This window comes from Pithys albifrons, chromosome 17 (assembly GCF_047495875.1).
Source record: "Pithys albifrons albifrons isolate INPA30051 chromosome 17, PitAlb_v1, whole genome shotgun sequence".
NCBI classification, from domain to species: Eukaryota; Metazoa; Chordata; class Aves; order Passeriformes; family Thamnophilidae; genus Pithys; species Pithys albifrons.
Window position 1 is genome coordinate 9,883,883 of NC_092474.1, and position 7,843 is coordinate 9,891,725.

Sequence of the window (7,843 nt, forward strand, 5' to 3'; positions counted from 1 at the left end):
CCCGGCGCGGGCTCGGTCCTCAGGGACACACCGCGGGGCTGAGGGGCAGCGACACACACCGAGCCCGAGTTGGGCCCTGCGCAGGACACCCCGCGAGGCACAGCCCCATCTGCAACGCGGGCGGACAATTAATGGACTTACCAATTTCCTTTTTTTATTATGTATGATTTCTTTTTTTTTTAAATAAACGTCCAGTATTTTGAATGTAGCACACTGGTATCGACACGTAAGACAGTGTGACTGAACAGAAATGTTTTGAGCTGTGTTAGTTGTGATGTGACACGTGTGTGTGTCCCGTGTCAGCTGTGATGTGACATGTGTGTGTCCTGTGTCACTGTGATGTGACATGTGTGTGTCCTGTGTCACTGTGATGTGACATGTGTGTGTCCCATATCAGCTGTGACACGTGTGTGTGTCCCGTGTCAGCTGTGATGTGACATGTGTGTGTCCTGTGTCACTGTGATGTGACATGTGTGTGTCCTGTGTCACTGTGATGTGACATGTGTTTGTCCCATATCAGCTGTGACACGTGTGTGTGTCCCGTGTCAGCTGTGACACACGTGTGTTTCCCCCATTTCAGCTGTGACACACGTGTGTTTCCCCCATATCAGCTGTGACACGTGTGTGTCCTGTGTCACTGTGATGTGACACGTGTGTGTGTCCTGTGTCAGCTGTGATGTGACATGTGTGTGTCCTGTGTCACTGTGATGTGACATGTGTTTGTCCCATATCAGCTGTGACACGTGTGTGTGTCCCGTGTCAGCTGTGACACACGTGTGTTTCCCCCATTTCAGCTGTGACACACGTGTGTTTCCCCCATATCAGCTGTGACACGTGTGTGTCCTGTGTCACTGTGATGTGACACGTGTGTGTGTCCTGTGTCAGCTGTGATGTGACATGTGTGTGTCCTGTGTCACTGTGATGTGACATGTGTTTGTCCCATATCAGCTGTGACACGTGTGTGTGTCCCGTGTCAGCTGTGACACACGTGTGTTTCCCCCATTTCAGCTGTGACACACGTGTGTTTCCCCCATATCAGCTGTGACACGTGTGTGTCCTGTGTCACTGTGATGTGACACGTGTGTGTGTCCCGTGTCAGCTGTGACACACGTGTGTTTCCCCCATATCAGCTGTGACACGTGTGTGTGTCCTGTGTCACTGTGATGTGACATGTGTGTGTCCTGTGTCACTGTGATGTGACATGTGTGTGTCCCATATCAGCTGTGACACGTGTGTGTCCTGTGTCACTGTGATGTGACACGTGTGTGTGTCCTGTGTCAGCTGTGACACACGTGTGTTTCCCCATATCAGCTGTGACACGTGTGTGTCCTGTGTCACTGTGATGTGACACGTGTGTGTGTCCCCCACACCAGCTGTGACACCTGTTTGTGTCCCGTGCCAGCCGCGATGTGACACGCGTGTCCTGGGTAGGATTCCCGGCGTGTTTTGCACGTCCCCTCCACAGATGGGCCGGGCCGTGAAGCGAACGCTGCTCGGAGGGGTCGGTGTCTCCTCCAGGTGGGGATAATGAGCCGCTTTAGCTCCAGGCAGAGCTGCTGGGACCGGCTGACCGAGATTCTGCGATGTGCTGCTCATTTAGCCATAAAAGTTATGGGTACGAGTGCCAGAAGTGAAGGACACAGCAGACCTGATGTGTTTTCAGTGGGTGATAGAGGTGAAGAAAGAAACAAGAATTAAAAAATGATTGGGTGAATACGTGGAAGCAGAAATCTGGAGGGGCTCAGTGACACCTGTGCAAGCAAATAACAACGGGAGAAATTTATTAAATTGTTTTCAGAACCAATGGAACTGCTGAGCAGAACTGTGGAATGACAGTCTATTTATATTTGTGGGTGTGCCCTGGAGTCCACTGAAATCAGTGGTGTAGGTCCATTATTCCCCTTATATACAGCATGTTCAAATGTAGATATCACGACTGTACTTTCCATTTTGCAGATGGAGACAAAGGCCCACAAAAGTTCAGTCACCTGCTGATATGCCACTTAGGTTTCCTTTTTCCTGTATCCCAAATTATAGCTCCCTTTAAGCCACAGCAACCAGAAAGGATTTTTGTTTTGTTAGTATGTTTTTCCTGAGAGGAGTATTCCTGAGAGAGCTGGAGCCTGAGCTGTTTTCTGAAAGTATAAATTCCATTCAGTAATCTGGTTTGGTGCTTGTTTTATGTTTTTATCACTCATTGTGCCAGAGGTTTCTGTCAGACAGAAGTGACTAACCAGCCATACTAACACTTTTCCTAGGTGGCTTCACAGCATTTTGTCACCTCAGTGTAATCACTACAGCATTATAATTACTCTACACAGGTAATTAAGCTCATGCAATTGTCCTAAAGATGAATGGCTCAATTTGTGCATAGCAGAGCGAGTTAATACAACACTCAGTCGAGAATATCCACTAGGAAAAGAGACTTTCTCAATCATCCCATGGCAACTTGCACTGGTACTGATGTTCAGGGTGAACATCTGGGACATGAAGAAACCAGACTGTGGTTCTGGTGCTCACAGAGCTCTCTGCAGCTCACAGAGCCTTCTTTCCTGAAAGCAGGACTAAAATAATATCCAAATTAACTCCTGTGGGGCCTCCACTGCATTTTAGAGACTTCAGTGGGGAGTTTGGTGCAGGAGGAGTGTTCCACCAAGGCTTCAGTGAGTGGCTTTCCCCCTGTAAAACGATGTTTGTAGAGAAAGATGCCACCTGTTCTGGTGCTGATGGGCATCAGAGGCACAGACAGCCCGGCCCTGGGCACTCCAGTTCTCACGATCTCTCACTCAGATGCAGCAAAAACCACAAGTCCGAGCTGGGAACATGTAACTGTAACTTCAACCTGACTATGCTAATCATGGAGGGGAAAAGATAAATTAGAAATAATCTAATTTAGAGAAATGACAACGTGTTTGATAACATAGTCAGGCCCTGTTGCTTGTGCAGGATTAATTTAATCTCTTCCTGTAAGGACAGATTAAAGTGTCATAACAGTGAAGATCTGTCAAGTGTGTGCTTTTGGCTGGAGAACTGTTTGGGTGTTGATATGTCAGGGATGGGTGACATGATCAGAAAACATATAGTCTGTTCAGTTGTGATGGGAACAAACCCAGACTGCCAGTTAATGAGAAACTGGCTGGAACAGAGCCTGGATTCATATAGGTGAGGAGAAAAGGGGAATTTTCAGAACTGTCATAATGTTTCTGGTCCAGTTGAAGCAACTTCTCCCTGCAAAGCTGTTCAGTTCATGCAGACATCCACTTTATACTTTCCCTAACCTGCACAGGCCTGCCAAGGGTGTAAGGCAGAGGTTCACATGGATGAAGATGAGACTTCTTTTGTATTTGAGAAAACATGAACCCACTCAGTGGATGGTTTTCCTTCTGAAGCAAATGCCAACAGGCACTCAGGTGTGTTTAACCATTGCAGGACGAGGTATCCCCATGTCTGCCTCCTTTCAGAGTGCAGCTCTTTGGGCAGTCCCTTGTGAGTTTAATTTATTAAGCTGGGACAAAAATGTTCTATATTGAACCTCATCCTCAGGGTAAATACATACATATCTAGTAGCAGAATCTTACAGAAAACCACAGATTCTCAAAGGATAGGATTTCCTGTGGATTCCTCTTCATATTATAAAATTTCATCCTCAAGAAACACAAGATTATTGCACTTGTGCACTACCAGTGCCAGGGCACTCTCAGACTGAAGTGGAAGGTTTAACAGAAATGTTGCTCTGGCTTATCTCTTATGCTGTAACTCTTTTAATTTTAATAAAAATTGGAGGAACTCTTTCTTCTAAAATACCCAGGAGCAGGGACAGTGGTGCATTGGTATCTGCTGAAATGTGTAAACTGCAGAGTTTCATTGAAAGCACTGGGACAGCTGTGCAAGGGGAAAAAAGTGTTCTTTGGGGTCTTGCATCATATCCAAGAGGGAGAGAGAAAAGACACAGTTGTTGTGTGTATGAGGTAATTTTAATTAAGGTATATGCATTAGTTTTTCCTAATGACTTCTACAAATCTGTTTTATTTTTGCCTGACTTCTGCAAACAGAGGTTGCTTAAGATATTGCATGACAGCAAATCCTGGAGTTACAGCTCCAGTTTGCCTCTCAGTCTTGAGAGTACCTTAGGAACAGTCTGATTTATCTAGCAGTGTAATGTGTACTTTGAGTTTTGCAACTTTAGCAGTTCCATTTTGAAGATATTCTTCTCCTGGTAGAAATATGTTTTTAATTAAACCTCAATTTCTTGCATAATCACAGGAATCCAGGAGCTTGAGGCATTAAGTAAGCTCAACATTTCAACACTTGGAATAAAATAAGAGTACTGGTGTCAGAGTGTGTGAACATAATGCATTATGCAGAGGGCTAAAACAACTCTTGGATCAGGAATCTGAGGAAGTTTGAATATGGTGACTATTATTGCTGAAATTACTTTCCAAGTTTTGCTTTATTAATGTAGGGTTTAGTTCTGGGATTTGGACTTCAAGAAGTAAAGAAACATTTAATGTGCTGTTTCCCATGCCAGTTCTTTGTTCCACTTGTGAGAAGGTTTCCATGTTGATTTAGAAGGAAATGGTACTTCAGGCTGGTAACTGTGGTTTCATTTCCAGGTACTTCACCATGTTTGCAAAGCAAGATCTTGATGCAGTAAGATAAGGATGGATTGCTCAGCTTTAGCCAATGCTTGAAGCCTGCAGTAGGAGCTCTGCTTGCTATTTATACTTTGCCAAATTGATGTTCCTGTTTCTCAGTCCACCAGGTTTCTGCAAAGTGCTGTTGGGGACAATGTCACCTTTTCCAGGTGAGTTCAGTTTGACTCAGGGGCACTGTGGAGAAGGGGCTTTGCCTTTGGCTGTGCCTCCATCACACTCCTGGATGTGCATCCTGCACCCTCCAGCACTGAGGGAGGGATGAGCTCCCTCTGAAATGATCCTCTGGCTGTGGAATTTGTTACAGAGCCCCAAACTGGCCTCTAAATTCTGTGCATTCCCAGCTGTACAGTGTGGACCTTCCAGAGAGAATCTGTTGTATGTCAGGCAATCATGGCTCTCACTCAGAACAGATATCTCTGTGTTCCTACATATTTCCCAGTGTCTTCCCAATGGTGTGATACTCCCCAGTGTGGTGGAGAAGCCTCTCTCCCTCAGCAGAGGACACAGTGACATCCCTTGCCCTGCTGTGCTGGGTGCCTACAAATGTGATCTCTCTCTCTGTGTCCCCAAAAACCTTCTCTATGTCCAAGATTTGTGGTAGGGTAGTTTTCCCAGGGAACCTGTATATCACTGTGGCAAGGTGTCCTTGGAATAGTTTAGCATCCAGGCCCTTTTATAACCCCAGTACTCCAAAAAAACAAGTAAATGCAGCTCTAAGCTGTTTAACAAAATGAAATATAATAAAGAAGAAATATTAGCCTTAGGAAGGGAGGCAGTTCAGGATGGAATTAAGCTGTGGCTGGTTGGTTTTGTAACTGATACAGTATTTTATGTTATTTTTATCCTTCCAGTTAAAACTAGATACTGTCGTTCTTAAAGAGCAGTGAATCTATTTAATGATAACATTTAACAATCTCCTCTTCCTTTTGTAAGCCATATTTGGGGAGCAGAATGTCTCTCCCACTAATGTCGTGGCTGTCTGCCAGCTGGCTTTCATCTTTATCCTGCCTCATTCTGCACTCTCTTATGGATGTGAATAATTTGCTCTCAGAACATGCAGCTTTTAGCTCCTGGCAGTCCAGAAGAGAGAAATCAATGTGGATTGCTGGGGTGAGTGACCAGGAGGTGACACTTGAAAGCCTTGGATATTGGCTGCTTCAGCCTGACAAGCACAGTGAAGTGTGAATGGGGAACTGCACAGAGTCCATGAAGGAGGATCAGTCACAGGACCTCAGAAAAGAATATAAAAAAGAGCAAATAAATAAGATCCCCTGAGGTAGAAAGTAGAGACTCCTGTAAGAATGCCCTGCAAATACTGGGCAGGGCTCTGGGGCTGCACAAACCAGTGGAAGGACTGGGAATGACCTCAGTGCTGGGAGACCTTTGGTCTGCAAAATTATTTTTTCTGTGGGCCTTTTAAGATAAGGACTAAATAAGCTGAGTATCCTCTGACTCAAGTTCCTTCAAGTGAAAGCATCTGCTATTGAGCAGCTTTAGGAAGGGGAGCCTTGAAATGGCTACTGGAATTTGTTTGCCTACAGGGATCTCCATCACTGGGAGTTGGGACAAGGCTCCCTGAGAGCTGAGGGGGAGACACTTTGGTTTTTCTCTGATTTGGTACTACCCGATCCAAGTGCTCCAAGTCAGGTGAGAGTTCCTGAGGTCTTTTTAAGAAGGTGTTTGTTATGGATTTTTTTTAAATATGTGCAGCATCCCTGAGATAAATGTTGCATATCACACATCTTGGAAAAAAATCATGGAGGTTGGCACTACTGCCTGCCAGTTGAAGGGAAAGGGCTTTGAGCAGATTCTCTGCATTCTCACACATCTTCCTACCAGAAGAATAGAGATTCAGCAACTACAAGACTTCTAGTGAAAGACTGGGAGTACAAGGGTATTTGACCTAGAAATCTGTCATAGATAGTTGCTTCATGTATGTTTGAATATTGTCTTTGCATCCCTTTGTGAGATGGATGCCATTCATTTGACTGTCTCCCCTCAGCTGCACCTCTAGAAAATTCAGCACTGCATTTTAGAACAACCTCTGGTGTTGATTCACCTTTCAAAGCTTTTGTGCACAATTATTGTTCACTTTCTTTTCTTTCTTTGACCTAACCGTGTGGGAGGCCAAAGATTTGTGTGAAGATGTTTGCAGAAATGGCACTGACATCTGTATTGAGCCAAATACACTTTTAAAGGTAGTTTGCATTTACATGATTTTTAACTTCTCAGGAGCTGACACTTTCTTGTTTCTTGCAGGTGGAAGATGGATGTGTTTCCTTACAGTACAACAGTTGAAGTGCTTTTCTAATGTAACACCATTTTGAATGCATCAGACTTTCCATTATCCATTATTTGCCTCTTTAATGTTTTTTTCTTATTTCAACTGCCCATTTCTGTAACCAAAATTGCCATGATAACATCTCTCAGTCATATGGGACTGGTACTTGCATAACATTAGGATGGAATTAAGAGCTTCTGCTTTGGATGCAGAGCCAACACTCAAGAGCATTTTAAATGTTGAAGTGAGAGAAACTGTCTTGGAACAGGCTGTTCTCACCCTGAACCAGATTTCTTGGTGTATTTCCAGCAGTACTGAACATAACTGCAAAATGGGCCCCAGAACTAAAATTTGGGACCCAACAGGACCTGACCCGTCCTATTGTTTTGCTCCCCGTGGTGTCAGAGCCAGCCTAAAGCAAACTGTGTCCCAGGGGCACCAGGCTCCCTCCTGCTGTGTGTGGGAGCAGCACACAGAGTTACCTGGAGCAGGGACATTAACAACCAGCAATTCATCTGATGCACATGAACTCAACTGCCAGATTTCCCAGGCTGAACTTTATTTTGTACCATGAGACTGGATTTAAAATACACCCTGCATTTCTTCATGGTGTGTCAAGCTGTACTAAATGTAGGGAGGTCAGTGGGGTCATACTGGGAGCAGGGTGGTTCCCAAGGGCTCACTGGAATATTATAAAAACCAGCACATTACATTGCTCCATTATCCCAAATGCTAAACCTTATAATCTTTCTTCCGAATATGAAATATTGAGTGGTGAATGTCACAATAGGTGCTTATAAATCATTTAAGTTTGGAGTATAAGTAAAACATTTGCCTGAGGGGAGACATAAATTTTTATTCCCACTTTGGTGGGAAATGAACGTGATTTGCAGGATTGCTGTGGGTT

General features: G+C 44.5%; 1 long non-coding RNA gene across 1 annotated transcript; it reads left to right on the forward strand.

Annotated features, from left to right (window-relative positions):
- Window positions 1–4,374: 4,374 nt before the first annotated feature.
- LOC139680083 (uncharacterized) lies at window positions 4,375–7,438 on the forward strand. The gene is made up of 3 exons (XR_011699301.1): window positions 4,375–4,412; window positions 4,614–4,804; window positions 6,915–7,438. It is a non-coding gene; the product is annotated as an uncharacterized lncRNA (long non-coding RNA).
- Window positions 7,439–7,843: the final 405 nt, after the last annotated feature.